The sequence below is a fragment of the Erinaceus europaeus genome, chromosome 13 (genome assembly GCF_950295315.1).
Source record: "Erinaceus europaeus chromosome 13, mEriEur2.1, whole genome shotgun sequence".
NCBI lineage: Eukaryota > Metazoa > Chordata > Mammalia > Eulipotyphla > Erinaceidae > Erinaceus > Erinaceus europaeus.
In genome coordinates, this window is record NC_080174.1 from 40,694,320 (window position 1) to 40,713,154 (window position 18,835).

At 44.5% G+C, this 18,835-nt stretch overlaps 1 protein-coding gene across 5 annotated transcripts in view; it reads right to left on the reverse strand.

The window, feature by feature from the left end:
• The window catches only part of PAQR7 (progestin and adipoQ receptor family member 7), a 30,276-nt gene extending 13,528 nt beyond the window's left edge, over positions 1-16,748 (reverse strand). The window contains exon 1 of one of the 5 annotated variants that reach the window (XM_060205578.1): positions 16,727-16,748. The gene's annotated coding sequence lies outside the window, so the exon portion shown is untranslated. Of the gene's footprint in view, positions 1-2,228; positions 2,352-2,619; positions 2,764-10,368; positions 10,390-16,726 lie in introns of those variants that run through there. The other 4 variants (XM_060205579.1, XM_007522566.3, XM_016187927.2 and 1 more) reach the window with 4 other exon arrangements.
• Positions 16,749-18,835: the final 2,087 nt, after the last annotated feature.

Sequence of the window (18,835 nt, forward strand, 5' to 3'; positions counted from 1 at the left end):
TGATGCCCCTGCAGGTGGGGAGCCAAGGGCTTGAACCAGGATCCTTATGCCAGTCCTTGCACTTTGCGCCACATGCACTTAACCCACTGTGCTACTGCCCGACTCCCAGAATCCCTATTTTCATGTGAGAATGGGATTTCAGATCTGGAATTTAATGGCTGTGAGACTTTGCTAAATTCCCTTAACCTCTTTGATCTAGTTTTCTTATTTGTAATCAAAGGATAATGATTACTCTGGGGCTCCTGTGAACGCAAAACAGGGACAAGGATGCTAGGTGTTGCCTCTGGCACAACAACCACTACTTTGGTTGCCTTCTATCTAGTGCTGAATCAGACATTTAAATCTTGCATCTCTTTGGACAAGTCCCTTCCCTTCTTGACCCTATTTCTCCAAATGCCAACGGTGAGTGTGAATTTGCTAATGACTTCAAAGTGCCTTCTAGGACTTGAGACAATATTTGTTTTTAGACCTACTATGTTCCAGTCACAGAAGCCTCAACAGTGAAGAAAGAAGTCAAACACCACCCTCATAGAACTATTGATAAAAATCAGTAGATTGATAGGTAAGAGTAACACGGTGGTCCAGGAGTTGGTACAGCAGATAGAGCAATAGACTTTCATATATGAGGTCCTGAGTTCAATCCCTGGCATTGCATATGCCAGAGTGATGATGCTCTGGTTCTCTCTCATAAGTAAATACTAAAAACAGACTAATTCAACATTGTAGATATTATTTGATTATAATTTCACTTCCTCCTTGCCACTTCCTGGCATGCAAGATATTCGTTGTTGGTGTGTGTGTGTGTGTGGGGGGCTGTTGTTCAGTACACTCCCTTAAAGATAAGTTTATTATGGAAGGCAACATTTAACCTCATTAGATAAAAACAGATTAAAGCCAGTACAGTGTTAACATTGGGTTGTCTATTGGAGTAAACCTTCTTGAGGAGGTCCTGACAAGGACAGCACAATGTGGCAGAACTTAAAATATTGCTAAATTGGGCCCTGACATTCATTTTCAATAGCCTGCTGCTTAACAAGAACTCACTCACACACTTCACCTATCCCTAGCGGCAACTAGCTGAATCTGCCTCTTAGCTGGTGCTGTGGCCCTGACAGCAGGATCACAGAATATATCTGTCTGGCTACACAACCAGTGTTCCTGCCATTCCCCTTCTATGGTCAGCTCCCAGGAAACCAGTGGGAAGCCACAGATTATATAAGCAAAGTCTTCAGCCCTGGCTGGCTTCCTGATTGCTTAGCAACTAGGTCACTTCCCTCCTTGCAAACCATTTCCTTAGCTCAGCCTTAATGTCTTGTTTTGTTTTTTAAGTACTTTCAAGTCTTTGAAAACTCAACAGAAATTATTTTTGGTTTTTTTGTTTGTTTGTTGTTGGGGGGGGTCTGGGGGTCTCCACATATACTGAAAAAATGTCATCAAAATTAAATAAATAACTTTTAAAGGAATTCTTCTCAGGGAAAGGTTGTGGGGTGCCTGGTTGAGCATGTGTACAAGGACTCAGGTTCAAGCTCCTGTTCCCCATGGGCAGGGGGAAAGCTTCACAAGTGGTGAAGCAAAGATGCAGGTGTCTCCCAGCCCCCTCAGTTTCTCTCTGTCTCTAATAATAAATAAATAAATACATTTTAAAGAAGGAATTCTGTGGTAGTCAACTTGCAATTGCTTTGAGGACAAGAGAGGAAAGCAGGCCCAGAAAGGCTGGGTGTGCTGGCTACAGTCACCCAGCACAGGAGACAGAAAAAAGACTCCAGTGAGTTTCACATTGACCAGTAGGACCCTCTCTGAGTGGGGGAACTACCACTGGGGAGGGAAGCCTCTCAGAGGTGCTCAGTCCCAATTGGGGAACAGGAGATTGCAGCGGGGTTCGGAGAATCCATCAAACTCTAACTTTGCAGCTTGGCCTCATCTGACTCCTCATTCCAGGAGGGCTGCCTCAGGCAAACCTCCCTCCCGTTGGGGATCTTCAGAGCCTTTAGAGTTGAGGCAAGTAGAGTTGAGGCAATCAGGCAGAGTGTAGCTCCCTCCTTCCCTGTCTTGGGGCGGAGGGGCAGAGCAGCACCCCATGCACTCCAGATACCAAGGGAGGCCTCCCCTTCCCAAGGAGCCTGGGATCCTTTGGAGGAAGAGCTGGCCAATACTCTTGGCAGTACAATTCTCAATGTTCCTATTGTTCCAAATGGGACCCCCTCCTACCACCCAGTCCCAGTACTCACATCCTTCTCTGCAGCTAGGGTCTCCCCACATTCCTCCTCCAGTGGCAGCAGGGAGTCCTATTCCCTGTTCTCTAGGACATCTCCAAGCCAGCTCTCCTCTGCTCATTCTCTCACAGATGTGCCCCCGCCCAGCTCGGCTTCCCCGTCTATGGCTGCCTCCCATTCTTCCCTGAGATGCTCCCCCTTGTGGCTCCCACTTCCCCACAGCCTCCCCAGCTAAGACCCCTTTGCGCCCTCCAACTCAGTCGGAGTTGCTCCGGCTCCTGTGTCCTGCAGGTCCTCACTCCCTCCCACTTTCTTCACGTGACCCCCCCACCCCCACACTCATACAACACCCCGAACCCGCAGGAGCACCCTGTCTGCCTGCCGCCCGCCCCTTCCAGCTGAGTACCTGCGGCTGAACTGAGCCTGAAGAAGCAGCCCCGGCGCCAGCCTGCGACCTTCGGAGTCTGTGGCGCAGGCTGATAAAGGGGCTGCGGGGCAGCTCCGCCCCGACCTGGAGGAGGGCGAGCGGGCGGAGCGGCGCTGCTCCCCGGGCTCCGGGCTTAGGCGAACCCAGCGGCCCACCTCGCCGCCCGCGTCTGCACCCGCACCCCACCGCAGCCACCTGCTGCGTGCAGAGGCGAGGGGACTCCGGCGGTGGCGAGGCTGAGGCTCGGGAATTCGTTGTGCAGCTGGGGAAAGTGACACCACCCCCACCCCCACCCCCACCTCCCAATGCAGAAGTGGTTACCCAAGTCCTGGCTGACCGGTTCCACGGTGAACCCGGGTCCGAGCCAGGGCCTGATTGATAGAGGGCGCCTGTTGTATTTCCAGCGACCCCACGTTTACCAGCTGGAGACCAGTTCTACGCGAAGTCGCTAAAGTCCACGCGCCTCATCTCATTTAGAAACTTAATTTTATTATTTATACATACATATACATACATACACACACATACACACACATATATACGTGTGTATGTATATATATAAAATCCTCTACATAACCCCAGCCCTGAACCCCAGTCTTATTAAAGTTCCACTCAAAGGCCTCCCCGGGACCTTCCCAGCCCAGGACCAATAGTTAAAAGGCGTCTGAAAAGCAAGGAATCTGCCTGTTGTAACGTTTACTAACAATGCCTCCAACAGGACACTCCTCTGAGCGCAAAGACCAGGCAGAATGGGCCTGCCTAGTGGATGGAGCACCTTTAACAGGCAGTTCTGTTACCCTCAGGGAACTAAGTCTGCAAGGATAAATAGTTATAGGGTGTGGCATAATGACAGAATCCAAGTTTGCTTGCCACCCCTAACTCACTCTGTGACTTAGGCAAGTTTCCTTATCCTCCAGATCTCAGTTATATTACCTGTGAGACAGAAAAAATTAAAAAACCCTGACAGGGTTGCTAGGAAAATTAACTCAATGGCTATGATGACTGTCAACTGTAAGCCATGAGAGGAATGTGTATTCCATTTTTTTTTTTCCTCCTCCAGGGTTATTGCTGGGCTCGGTGCCTGCACCATGAATCCACCGCTCCTGGAGGCCATTTTTCCCCCCCTTTTGTTGCCCTTGTTGTAGCTTCGTTGTGGTTATTATTATTGCCCTTGTTGACGCAATTCGTTGTTGGATAGGACAGAGAGAAATGGAGAGAGGAGGGGAAGACAGAGAGGGGGAGAGAAAGATAGACACCTGCAGACCTGCTTCACCGCCTGTGAAGCGACTCCCGTGCAGGCGAGGAGCTGGAGGCTCGAAACGGGATCCTTACTCTGGTCCTTTAGCTTTGAGCCACCTGCGCTTAACCCGCTGTGCTGCCACCCGACTCCCCCTGTGTATTTCATTTTTAAAGATTTTTGGGGGGTTGGAGAAACAGTTCTGTTGGATAGCATGTTGCTTTGCCATGTGAGCTAGGTGTGAGTCTAGCCCCCACTGCACTGAAGGAAACTTAAGGTGCTGAGATCTCTTCACTCTGTGCTACCTCACTGCCTCTGTCTCTATGGGGGGGGTTTGTTTGTTTTGTTTTGTTTTTTGTTTTTTAGTTATGACAGAATAAGATGAGAAAGAGGCAAGAGAGAAGTTAATCAGAGCATGCTCAACTCTGGCATAAGGTGTAGCCTCTGGGCCTCAAGTGTGCAAGTTGGCATTTTAACAAACTGAACTATTTCCCCAGTCCACTTGTATTTCTTTATTTGACAATATATATAATCATAATATAAAAAAATAAATAAAATAAATAAATAAATTTAAAAAAAATCATAATATGACAGGATGAAGCAGGTCTATTTCAGCAGGTTCAGACAAACCCATATGAGTTTTATCTAAATTTCCTTCTAGAAAAAATAATTATCTAAATCTACATTACTCACATGGATAGGAAGAATGGCACAGAAAATCCAGTCGTTTAAAACAGAGTATAGAAAATTAAAATAAGGACATAATGGAGGCTGGGTGATGGCACACAGGGTTGAGCACACATGCATTTACAAGGAGCCAGGTTCAAGGCCCTGGTCCTCACCTGCAAGGGCGGTTAGTGGTGAAGCAGTGCTGCAGATGCCTTTTTTTCTCTCTCCTTCTTTATTCTTCCTTCCATCTCAATTTTTCTCTGTCTCTACATTAATTAAATAAGGTCTGGAAAGTATAGACAGTATGATGACATATTCACTATCATGAGTAAAAATGTTAAAATTTAGGAGGTGAATTGAGCTTCTAGTTTGAGCTTCTAGTTTTGGAATACCTGCTTTGTGCTAGACTTTTCATTATTGTTATTTTGATAGAGTAAAGATAAAAGAGGGAGAAAGACATAGAGAAAGAGAGATACCTACAGTACTGCTCTACCACTGATGACCGTCCCCCCTCGCTGCTGCAGGTGGGGACTGGGAAATTGAACAAGAATCCTCATGCATGGTAGATAATGTGTGTGCTTCACCTGGTGAATCACTGCCTGGCTCCTGGGCTCGTTTTTGAATTAACAGTTAATAAGGACTTGTTATGTGTAGAGTCATGCATTAAATAGTTGTTATGGCAATGCTCTTTAATCCAGAAAATCTCACTAACCCATTTACAAGTTGAAAAACTGAGACTCAGAAAGGGAACTGTGATGTTATCTCATTTAGCCTCATGCATTTTTTAAAATTTAACTTAATCTAATTGAATTTTTTGGTTAAAGACAGAGACAGAGGTGGAAGTGGGAATAGGGAGAGAGAAAGGGAGTCATCTGCTATATTGCTTCACTATTTATGAAGCTTCTCCCCTGCAGGTGGGGAATGGGGACTTGAACCTGGATCCTTGCACATGGTAATGTGTGCGCTCTACCAGGTGTTCCATCACCTAGCCCCGACTCATGCATTCTTATGAGACAAATGCAAAGACATTCCTCCCCCCATTTTCTAGCTAAAAAAACTGAGACAGGGAGGTGGGGCAGGGTGGCATCCCAGACACATAGCCCCTGGTGTATTTAGACTCTAAGAAATAGAACTATAGGTATGCTGAGGGGTTGGGGGAGAAAAGTCACTTAACCACAAAACGAAGCTGTGGATCTTTGAAATCTGGGTGATAATGAATCCAGAGTGTCAGTTGTGGAGCACTTGCCATGTACCAGGCTCACATGAAACCCCTTTCATAGGAACCCTGTAGGCTCAGGGTGGGGTTCTGGCATTATCTGAGTTTGCAGATGAGGAAATAGCCTAGAAAGGTTGCTACTTGCCCAAGGCCACACTGTTGGTTGGTGGTAGGCCTGGATCGCAGCCCAGAATCTCTCTCTCTCTCTCTCTTTTTTTTTTTGCCTCCAGGTCATCATCACTGGGGCTTGGTTCCTGCACTACGAATCCACTGCTCTTGGAGGACATTTTCCTCATTTTTGTTGCCCTTGTTGTAGTTGTTATTGTTGTGATAGCTGTTGTTGTTGTTGGATAGGACAGAGGGAAATGGAGAGAGGAAGGGAAGAGAGAGAGGGGGAGAGAAAGATAGACACCTGCAGACCTGCTTCACCGCTTGCGAAGCAACCCCCCTACAGGTGGGGAGCTGGGGGCTAGAACCAAGATCCTCATGACAGCCCCTTGTGCTTCATGCCATGTGTGCTTAACCTGCTGTGCTACCACCCAGTCCCCTCCCAGCCCAGATCTATCTGCTGCACAGTGCTGGTAACAAGCAGTGAAGCTGTGGGGCCTGGAGGATTGATTCTTCCCTCCCCTGTTCTGTTCCAATCCCATTTACTAGCCTGGGCAGGAAAAGAGCACCAGGGGGACACGCTTAGGACATCTCCCTTCTCTGCCCTCTCTCCAGCTCAGGCCACTTGGATGAGACCCAGTGATTCCATGGCTCCAGGAACCCAAACTCTAGAAAAGTGGAGCCATACTGTAACCTGTGACCATTCAGTGGCTTTCCCAGGTACCAGGCTCAGCTCTGAAATACAGGGTCTCCAGAGAGACTGGATTCCTGCAAAGGCCTAAGTAAGTACCTGCAAAGAGTAGCCAAAGGTCTCAGAAAGCAGACACAGCCAGGAGACCATATAGAAGAGTTTTGATGTACTTGTTGAGTGAGAAAGGGTGAATGTGTAGTGCCTGTGCTATCCTGAACACATGCTAGTATTTCCTCAAAACAAGAACTGGAAGCAGAAAGCAGCGAGGCACACAGACAAATTCTACCTGGGTTTATAGCTTAGTTCTACTGTTTACCACTTGACACTCTAGGCAGATTATGTAACCTCTCTGGATCTCAATCTCCCCAATTCTATTGATAAAACAGGATGATTATACCTGTGTAGGGTGTAGGGGTAGCATGAAGAGAAAATGACATAACACATATAAAGTGCTCACAATGCTTGACATATAATCACTGCTTAATAAATTTCACTGCTACTTCATTTCAATTCTTTAGTCCCTCTCTTTGCTATTAAAAAAAAAATTCAGGGAGTCGGGCAGTAGTGCACATGGCACAAAGTACAAGAACCTGCATAAGGATTCTGGTTTGAGCCCCCGGCTCCCCCACTCAGGGAGCTAGCCTCACAGGCGGTGAAGCAGATCTTTAGGTGTCTATCTTTCTCTCCCCTTGTCTTCCCCTCCTGTCTAGATCTGTCCTATCCTGCAACAACAGCAATGGCAACAATAAAAATAACAACAAGGTCAACAAAATGGGAAAAATGGCCTCTAGGAGCAGTGAGTGGATTCATAGTGCTGGCACCGAGCCCCAGCAATAACCCTGGAGGCAAAAAAAAAAAAAAAGAAACAAAGAAAGAAAGAAAAAAATGCAGACTTATTGTCACTCCCCCGATTTTGAAGTGGTCTTGTTACATGCTATTAATCATTTCCTGACATACACATAGCAAAACCTAGGATTCAGTCTCAGACAGTTTGGCTCAAGATTACAATCTTCACTATTGCTGAACTTCCATAGTGATTCACTACCTAGAGGTCTTATGAGGAGAGTCTTATAGAATGAGGAGTTCACTAAGACAAGAGTGGAGGAAAGAACTTTCCAAGCAGAGGGGACAGCATGTGTGCATGGTAGATTATGAGGTAAGTTTAGGGAATGAACCACCACATTCTAGGACTGGATCATAGAACATTAGCAATATCTCATCAAGGGGGGAAGGGGAGGGCTTTATTCTGAAGGCAGTGTGGAGACAGGAGGCAGGTATTAGAGAAAAGGTTTTCTTTGGAGAGAGTTGGGCAGGATAGGATGGCTTTCCTCTTACTTCAAGCTTAGTGAGGGTTCTTCAATAGTGAGGGTTCTTCATAATGGGTCTCCTTGAAAGATGGCAGATGTTCTCTGAAAGAAGAGGGAAGTGGCAGGGAGATAAATGCCTCCCATGTAAACAGATCAGATGCATGCTGTCTCTAGGATAGAAATGGGTCACAGGAGCAAGTCTGCCATTCAGGATGGTCTGTGTCCAACCTGGGGTGCCCCAGGAAGTTCTCCTGAGGGGGTCCTGAGGGAGCAGCAGAAAGAAACTGGAGCAGTCAAGGAGCTGGGCAGTGGTGTGCCTGGTAGAGTGCACACACCATGCACAAGGACACAGGTTTAAGTCCCCCCAACTCCCACCTGCTGGGGGAAAGCTTCACAAATGGTGAAACAGTGCTGTGGGTGTCTGTCTCTCTCTTTCATTCTCTATCTCCCCCTTCCTTCTTGATTTCTTCCTATGAGATAATTAAGTGGGGGGGGGAGGAGGAAGGGAGGAAAGAAAAAAAAAGAGAGAAGGAAAGAAAGAGGGGGGGATATGCCAACCAGGAGTGATGGATTTATCATGTAGGTATCGAGTTCCAGAAATAATTCTTGTGGCAATAAAAAAAAAGAAGAAGAAGAAGGAAGAAGAGGAGGAGGTGATGGAAAGAAAGAAAAGAAAAGAATTTTAAATGGAAGAAAAAGTCTGCCGACAGCACACCCATTCAACACTCCCAAACTGCATGTCACAGGATCAGGGCCAGGACTCCACAGGTTCTGCTACGGTGCCTAGCTCCCAGATGCAGATGTCCAGAGCACCAGCCAGCAAGTTGCAGATGTTACCATAAGGCCAACCTGACCTCTGTGGGCAGGCGACCTCACCAATGTCACCTGGAACCCTACCTCCCCAGAGCCCTTCCCCTCTTAGAAAGGATAGAAACAGGCTGGGGGTATGAATTGATGTGTCAGCACCATGTTCCATGGAGAAGCAATTACAGAGGCCAAACCTCCCACCTTCTGCATCCCATAAAGATCTTTGGTTCACACTCCCAGAGAGATAAAGTATAGGGAGGGAAACTTCAGGGTCAGGCGGCAGCGCACTGGGTTAAGCACACATAGTGAGAAGAAAAGGGAAACTTTGAATGGAGGGGAGGGGATATGGAACTCTGGTGGTGTGTACCACAATCTTGTCAATCACTATTAAATCACTAATTAAAAAAAAGAAAAACGTGGTCCGGGAGGTGGCGCAGTGGATAAAGCATTGGGTTCTCAAGCATGAGGCCCTGAGTTCAGTCCCTGGCAGCACAGGTACCAGAGTGATGTCTGGTTCTTTCTCTCTCTCCTCTTCTCTTTCTCATAAATAAATAAAATCCTTAAAAAAAGAAAAAAGAAAAAGTCTGCCAAGCATGACATCTAATTCAAGACAGGAAGGGTTAGTCAGACTTTCCCTGACTCATACAAGCAGGACAAAGCCCCTTGTGGCAGTCCTGGGTCAGAGTCACAGTGGGCAGTGGAGGAAGAGAGATAAAAGTTCAAAGGGCAAAAATGGAAAAGTCAAGCTTGCAATTTTTGTCCCCCACTCTGGACTCAAGGTTGCCAACACATCCCCACTTTCTGACCTTTGTACTTGATTTTTGTTTTTCCTGCCTAGAACTGACTTTGCTTCAGATAGGGATGTCTATATATTTCTGGGCCCATGGAGAAAATTAAAATAAAACAAAACCAAAACACAAACAAAAAACCAGGTCTTTGTTCATAACCTTAAGCCTTTAAGACAGCAACAGCAGGGCAGTAAGCCAAGTGTGGGAGTCTTCAGGGCACAGGGCCCTCTGTCACTGCACAGGTCACATGGCCATCAAGCTGGGCCTGGTTCCAAGCAGCTGAAGCTCAGGCCACCTCACTTTCTTCAGGTTTCTGCTTAAATGTCACCCTATCAGAGAGGCTTTCATACCCATCTGTATAAACTGGAACCTAACCCCCACCTCCAACCTTCATCAAATAACCCTCTTGAGCCTTCCTACCCTCCTACTTAGCACCCCTGCCCTACTGTGTGATTTTCCCACTAGAACATTTGTTCCCAGAGTTCATCAGTCCTGCTTGGTCACTGCTCTTTTTCTAGAATGAGAGCAGCTCCTGACACATAGTAGGTGTCAACATATATTAATAGAAGGGAGGGAGACAGAGAGGGAAGATGTAGGGGCAAGAAAAGAAGTGAGGTTTTGTTTCTTTATTTTACCATAGGGAGCAGGCCTAGGCTGGGGGAGAGGCAATCTTAGAATAGCCTGAACTTTGTGACTCTTTTTCTCTCAAATAATGAAAATGAAGCTGCTTCATGACTTACAGTTGAGTGGTTGTGACTTTTTTTGGAGTGGGGATACCAGGTCCTGCATTGATCTCCATGCCTGCATGATTCTTCAGCAACCAGTGACCCCCCCCCCATCCTTTTTTTTAAGATAGAGGGTGAAAAACAGAAAGAGAGACAAATGGGGAGATGTTGCAGAATCACCCATGACTCCTGAAGCTTCTCCAAACAGGTGTTTTTATGTAGTGGCCTGGGACTTGACCCTAGGTTCTTTTGCATGGTGAGTGATTCTCATGATTCCCTGAAATAATAGTAGTAATAATAGTAACTATTATTATTATTTTACAATGAACTCCAATGAAATTGTTGGAGTGCATTAGTTTTCAGCCAAGGAACATGAAGACCCACATTTTTAAGGAGTGTCTAAGCAGGTGGTGGGGGCAAAAGACGGCTGTCTTCTTTGGTCTAAGAGTAGTTAGCCTCATCTTGCTCAAGGTGCTGAATCCACTTGAATACATATACTTTGTTGTTTTTGTTTTTTACACAAATGTAGCACAGCATTCTGTGCTTATTAATTTTCAAATGATTTATTTATTATTATTATTATTATTATTATTTTTGTCTCCAGGGTTATTGCTGGGACTCTGCATGCACCAAGAATCCACTGCTCCTGGAAGCCATTTTTTCCCCTTTTGTTGCCCTTGTTTTATCACTGTTGTTGTCATTACTGTTATTGTTGCCACTGATATTGTTGTTGTTGTTGTTGGATAGGACAGAGAGAAATGGAGAGAGGAGGGGAAGACAGAGATGGAGAGAGAAAGATAGACACCTGCAGACCTGCTTCACTTCTTGTGAAGCAACGCCTCTGCAGGTGGAGAGCCGGGGACTCGAACTGGGGTCCTTAAACCGGTCCTTGGACTTCGCACCATGTGTGTTTAACCTGATGTGCTACCGCCTGACTCCCTCAAATGATTTATTTACTATGTTAATGAGAGAGAGTGCCAGAACATCACTTTGATGCATGCAATGTTAAGAATTAAACTGAGGACACTGGGTGGTGGTGTTCCTGGTTAAGTGCACATGTAACAATGCACAAGGATCTAAGTTCAAGCCCCTGGTTCCCACTTGGAGGAGAGAAACTTTATGAGTGGTGAAATAGTGCTGCAGGTCTCTCTCTCTTTTTCTCTCTCCTCCTGCCTTTTCTCCCTCCCTATCTTCCTCTTCTCTTTCAATTTCTCTATGTCTCTATCTAATAAATAAAATGATTTCCTTACCTCATACCTGTGAGAATGGGCTCCTTCAATAAAACAAGAGAAGATAAATGTTGGACAGGATGTAGAAAGAGAGGAACTCTACTTCACTGCTGCTGGGAATGTAAACTGATGCAGCCATTATAGAGAATAGTATGAAGAACCCTTAAACAAATACAAATGAAAATACCTTATAATCCAGCAATTCCACTTCTAGGTATTTACCCAAAAGATGTATTATTTGAAGGGATATATACACCTCATGTTTATAGTGACTTTATTCACAATAGAAAAAAAAAACCAAACAAACCTGGAAACAACCAAAATGCCCTTTGACAGAGAACCAGATACAAAAGTTATGGGATGGTGGAGGGTAGATAGCATAATGGTTATGCAAACAGACTCTCATGCCTGAGGCTCCAAAGTCCCAGGTTCAATCTCCCACACCACCATAAGCCAGAGATGAACAGTGCTCTGGTTAAAAAAAAAAAAAAAAAGTTATGGGACATATACTCAACAGTATTACACAGCAACAAGAACAAGAAGGAATGATATTGTGTGCTTTGGGATAAAATGGATGGAATTGGAGAAGATTATTCTCAGTGAAGCAATAGGTAAAGGACAACTATAGGATGGTTTCACTCATATGCGAAATATATAGAATTGAGTATGCGTATGTGAAGAAAATGTCAGCCTATATCTGAGACTGTGGGAGAACTATAGTGTTTGTCTACAGGGTGGGGATGGGGACATTTAACCTTTGTTGATGGGAGTGGTGAGATAAAAAAAGGAGAAATAGAAAAAAACAACAAAAAACTTAAAAAATAAATTTAAAAATGTTTGTTTTTTTAAACTGAACTTAGGACTTCATGCAGTGTTTTATTCATTGCACTACTTCCCTGGCCACAATTCTTTTCTATTTAATGTTTTCAGAGTTTATTCTTCATATGCACATTATTCCTATTTGTGGTGATTTCTACCTTAAGAGTGGACCATAATTTACTTAACCAGTCTCCTTTTACATGAGTTGAATTGTTGCCAATCATTTACTTATAAATAGTGCTATAATGAATGACCTTTTCGCCCATGTCATTTCTACCTGTGTGTAAGATAAAGTCCTTGGAGTAGACTCACAGATTCAAAGGAGCGCCGGTGCGCTGCTGTGTTCCATTGCTGGGGAGCCAGAGATGACCCGAACTGCCCCTGCCCTGCGGCTACAGGCAGACTATGACCCACATAGTCAACGACTGCCACCTCTCCAGATTCAAAGGAGGTCTCGAAACTTTACATCAGGCTCAACCTGACGTTGTTGACTGGCTACGGAAGAAGGGCAAACGCTAGAAGAAGAAAGGAGATTTGAAAGATTGCTAAACTGCACTTCTTCAAATTGGGGAACTTTACACTCTCCCAAGCAATGTATGAAGTGCCCCTTTCCCTCACCGACTGAGCATGCTTTTAGACCTTTTGGTCTTTGGTAATCTGCGAGGTGAAAGATGGATACTTGGTTTTCTTTTCCTCTGCATTTTTCCTATCTTGAGTGCAAGGTAATAGAATACAAATGTCCTCTGCCTCTAGCTCCTGACACAGAGCTGCTGAAAAGTATGCAACTTCCTCAGCAATAACAGCACTGGGAACAATTTTGTGTGGATGCAGTAACTCTGGGTGGATTCCTGAGTGGAGAATGGTCACTAGAAAGACATAGTTATAATTAGGGGATTAGAATGTTCCATCCTTACTTCCCATTATCACAAGGCAGGAAAAGTGAAAGAGGTCTTAGTGCCTAAGTGATGAAGTTTCCCCATAAATTCCCAGTTATAGTGTCTGGGGAAAAAGTTCATCTCAGAGAGTACTGGACTTGCATGCCTGGGGCTCCCATTCAATCCCCAGCACTGCATGAACCAGAGTGGTGCTTGAGCTTTTCTCTCCTTATGATTTTCTTTCATCTGAAATTCTGTTTCATAGGAAATAAATGCATTACTTTAAAAGTCTTAAAAACAACAACGTCCAGTCATAGAGAGGGTGGAGAACCTCCAGACTGATGAACGTGTCCACACTGGGAGGTTAATGGCTGCACTTCAACTTCACAGGGACAGGAGCTGCTGTACTGGAGACTGCCCAGACTTCACCTAATATTACTTTTTCATTTTTCTGTTCATGTGTATGTTTTATCCTTTTTTTTTCTTTTTTTGGAGCTTACCAAAAAATATTCAGATACAGAGAGGCAGAAAGAGAGAGACCACAGCCCCGAAGTGGGGCCAGGCTCAAACCTGGGTCGTATATATAGCAAAGCAGCACAATATCCATGTGAGCTATTTTGCCAGACCCCTTTATTCTTTAAAAACTGGGAAGTGTTTAATTTCCTTTTTAAATTTTTTAAAATTTATCTTATTTTATTTGTTTTCCCGCTTGTTGCCCTTGTTTTTTTATTGTTGTAGTTATTATTGTTGTTGTTATTGATGTCGTCGTTGTTCGATAGGACAGAGAGAAATGGAGAGAGGAGGAGAAGACAGAGAGGGGGAGAGAAAGATAGACACCTGCAGACCTGCTTCACTGCCTGTGAAGCGACTCCCCTGAAGGTGGAGAGCCAGGGGCTCCAACCGAGATTTTTACACTGGTCCTTGCGCTTTGCGCCACGTGAGCTTAACCCGCTGCTACCACCCTACTCCCTTTTTAATATTTATTCCCTTTTTGTTGTCCTAGTTATTTTTTATTGTTGTTGTTGTTGTTATTGATGTCCTTGTTGCTGGATAGAACAGTGAGAAGTGGAGAGAGATGGGGAAGACAGAGAGAGAGAGAGGGAAGGAAAGATAGACACCTGCAGACCTGCTTCACTGCCTGTGAAGCCACCCCCCCCCCCCGGGTGGGGAGCCAGGGGCTCAGACCCAGATCCTTACTCTGGTCCTTGAGCTTCGTGCTGTGTCCGTGACCCGCCATGCTACCACCCGACTTGCGGAAGTGTTTAATTTTCTGAGCTGTTGCAGAAGACTAAGTAACCTCAAGGAGGGTGTTGTAAGAACCAATCAGACAGAAGCAGGTAACTTGGGGACCTCCTATTTTTGCTATGGGCATCTGAAGTGGAGTGGGAACAGTGTGGTGGGACTGAGTCCTTAATTTATGGAATCTGATGTCATTCACATTCAGGAAGTGTTAGAACTGAGTTATATTGTGGGACTGGTGTTATAGAGAATTACTCAACTAGGGAAAAACCTCTGCGTATTTGGTGAACAGGAGTATGAGTAAAGAAGGAACACGGAGGGGGGTGTCGTCTCGGAGGCAGGTGGTAATGCACCCGGGTTAAGCACACACAGTACAAAGTGCAAGGACCTGTGCAAGGATCCCAGTTTTAGCCCCCGGCTCCCCACCTACAGGAAGGTCACCTCACAAGTGGTAAAGCAGGTCTGCAGGTGTCTCTCTTTCTCTCCCCCTTCTCTCTCAATTCCTCTCTGCTTTATCCAATAAAATGGGGGGAAAATGGCCTCCAGGAGCAGTGTGCAGGCACTGAGCCCCAGTGATAACCCTGGAGGCATTAAAAAAGAAAAGAGCAAACTGTAGGATTTTGCATTTTAGTGAGTGAGGATGACTATCCATAAAATCACCTTCTGGAGTCGGAGGTAGCTTAGCTTGTTAGAGTACCAGCTTACATACAGAGGCCCTAGAGGTCACAGCTTCAGTTCCCCGCACCACATCTGCCAGAGCAGAGCAGTTCTCTGATCCTCTCCTGCTTCCTCTACTCTCTCATTTTTTCCCTCTGTGTCATAATAAATAAACAAATAAATCTGATAAAAAATTTTCTTTAAAGTTAAGGCCTTACATATGTTAAATTTTAACTTTCCTAGGCAACTTACTTTTCCCCATCCAGATAGAGGCAGAAAGAGGGAGGCACCACAGCTTCAGAGCTGCACCCTCCCCCCCTCCCCCCTTGGAAATCCCATGTGGTGTCAGGGCTAAAATGCTGGGCTGCTGGCATTACAAGGCACACATCTCACCCTGGTGAGATATTTCTTCACTCACAAATGAACCTTTATTTATTTATATATAGTTTTTGATGAAAAAATTCCCATTATTCCTTAGAGAATATGGTCTGGTTTGTTTGCATATTTAAAAAATTACGGGAGTTGGGCGGTGGCGCAGTGGGTTAAGTGCATGTGGCTCAAAGCACAAGGACCGGCATAAGGATCCGGGTTCGAGCCCCTGACTCCCCACCTGCAAGGGGGTCGCTTCACAAGTAGTGAAGCAGGTCTGCAGGTGTCTATCTTTCTTTCCCCCTCTCTGTATCCCCCTCCTCTCTCCATTTCTCTTTGTCCTATCCAATAACAATGACATCAATAACCACAACAATGTTAAACAACAAAGGCAACAAAAGGGAAAATAAATAAATATAAATAAATATAAAAAAATTTAAAAAAATTACCGGGTGGTAGAGCAGCAGATTAAGTGCACATGGCATGAAGCGCACATGGCATGAGGGGCATGGTGGCACAGTGGATAAAGCATTGGATTCTCAACTATGAGGTCCTGAGTTCAATCCCCAGCAGCATATGTACCAGAGTGATGTCTGGTTCTTTCTCTCTCTCTCTCCCCTATCTTTCTCATGAATAAATTTTTTAAAATTAAAAAAAAAGAGTTAAGAGGGAAAGACAGAGAAGGGGAAAGAAAGACAGACATCTGCAGACCTGCTTCACGGCTTGTGAGGCAACTCCCCTGCATGTGGGGAGCCGGGGCTCAAACAGGGATCCTTACTCCAGTCCTTGTGCTTTGTGCCATGTGCACTTAACCCTATTCGCTACCGCCCGACCCGCCACTTCTCATATTTTTAATCATAGAAGACAGATGATTTAATGCTCTACTCTTTTTCTTCATTCATTTTTTCAACATTTATCCGCATACTAGTTGAAGTGAGCTTTAAGCAACTTCATTATCTCAGTGGCTTGAATCAGGTTGTGCTTCTTATTCACTACACTTTGACTGGATCAGTCCACTCCTTGGCATCCTCACTCCAGGACCCAGAGAACCAGCCACCTCTGCAGAAGTTATGAGTATGGTGAGTTGCACATTGGCTCTTAGTTTGCTCAAAAATGACCTGTACCACATGTATTCACGTTTAGTGGGTTAAAATAAGTCAGGGTCATTTGGGTAGTGTGCTGTTTTGCCATGTGTGTGACCCAGATTTAATTCCAGACCCTACTGCATTAAAGGAAGTTTTGCTGTTCTGTTTGTTTTCGCTTTTCCACCTTCTCTCTGTGTCCCTTTCTCTATCTAAAAAATAACAAGTAGACAAAAAAAAGTAAAACAAGTCATGTGGCTATAGTTACCTTCAATAGGTATGGTAGAGGGTCAGGTGGTGACACACATGGTTGAGTGCACATGTTACAATCAACATGTTGAGCTCCCGATCCCCACCTGCAAGGGGAAAGTTTTGCAAGTGGTGAAGTAGTGCTGCAGGTGTCTCTCTGTTTCTCTCCCTCTCTACCTCCCCTTCCTCTCAATTTCTGGCTGCCTCTATCCAATAAATAGATAAAGATAATTTTTTAAAAAATCAGCATATTAGTACAAGGAGAAAATAATACATATTTCCTGGCAAAAACTAGTGGCTACCATACAGAGTCTCTTGTCTGTGACTCTTCTCAGTCCTGAGAAAAGGGATATATATATATATATATATATATATATATATATATATCCTACTTTCTCATTATTCTCCAGGGTTCTATGTAATAGAGTGATCTATTTCAAACATAGCTATTACTTTCATTTTATTTTTTTTGAGTGTGTAGAAATATTTATTTTTTTATTTACAAAAAGGAAACACTGACAAAACCATAGGATAAGAGGGGTACAACTCCACAAATACCCACCACCAGAACTCCATATCCCATCCCCTCCTCTGATAGCTTTCCTATTCTTCATTTTTTTTTTTTTTTGCCTTCAAGGTTAGTCCTGGGGCTCAGTGCCTGCACCATGAATCCACTGCTCCTGGAGGCTATTTTTTCCCTTTTATTGCCCTTCTTGTCTTATCATTGTTGTGGTTTTTATTGTTTTTTAAAAATGACTTTATTGGAGAATTAAATTTTACATTTAACAGTAAATACAATAGTTTCTACGTGCATAACATTTCCCAGTTTTCCATATAACAATACAACCCCCACTAGGTCCTCTGTCATCCTTCTTGGATCTGTATTCTCCCCACCCACCCACCCCAGAGTCTTTTACTTTGGTGCAATATGCCAATTCAGTTGAGGTTCTACTTGTGTTTTCTTCTCTGATCTTGTTTTTTCAACTTCTGCCTGAGAGTGAGATCATCCCATATTCATCCTTCTGTTTCTGACTTATTTCACTTAACATGAATTTTTCAAGGTCCATCCAAGATCGGCTAAAAACAGTGAAGTCACCATTTTTTATACCTGAGTAGTATTCCATTATATATATATAGCACAACTTGCTCAGCCACTCATCTGTTGTTGGACACCTGGGTTGCTTCCAGGTTTTGGCTATTACAAATTGTGCTGCTAAGAACATATGTGTACACAGGTCTTTTTGGATGGGTGTGTTGGGTTCCTTAGGATATATCCCCAGGAGAGGAATTGCAGGATCATAGGGTAGGTCCATTTCTAGCCTTCTGAGAGTTCTCCAGACTGTTCTCCACAGAGGTTGGATGAATTGACATTCCCACCAGCAGTGCAGGAGGGAGGGTTCCTTTGACCCCACATCCTCTCCAGCATTTGCTCCTGTTACCTTTTCTGATGTATGACATTCTCACAGGAGTGAAGTGATATCTCATTGTTGTCTTTATTTGTATTTCTCTGACAATCAGAAACTTGGAGCATTTTTTCATGTCTTTCTCAGCTTTTTGGATCTGTTCTGTGGTGAATATTCTGTCCATGTCCTCCCCCCATTTTTGTATGGGGTTATTTGTTTTCTTGTTGAGTTTGCAAGTTCTTTATATATTCTGGTTATTAGCCTCTTGTCTGATGTATGGCATGTAAAGATCTTCTCCCATACTGTGAGGGGTCTCTTGGTTTGGGTAGTAGTTTCTTTTGATGTTCAGAAGCTTTTTAATTTGATGTAGTCCCATAGGTTTTTTTTTTTTAATTTAATTTTATTTATTTATTCCCTTTCGTTGCCCTTGTTGTTTTATTGTTGTAGTTATTATTATTGTTGTCGTTGTTGGATAGGACAGAGAGAAATGGAGAGAGGAGGGGAAGACAGAGAGGAGGAGAGAAAGATAGACACCTGCAGACCTGCTTCACCGCCTGTGAAGCGACTCCCCTGCAGGTGGGGAGCCGGGTTCGAACCGGGATCCTTATGCCGGTCCTTGTGCTTTGCGCCACCTGCGCTTAACCCGCTGCACTACAGCCCGACTCCCAGTCCCATAGGTTTATGCTTGCCTTAGTCTTCTTTGTAATTGGATTCGTTTCACTGAT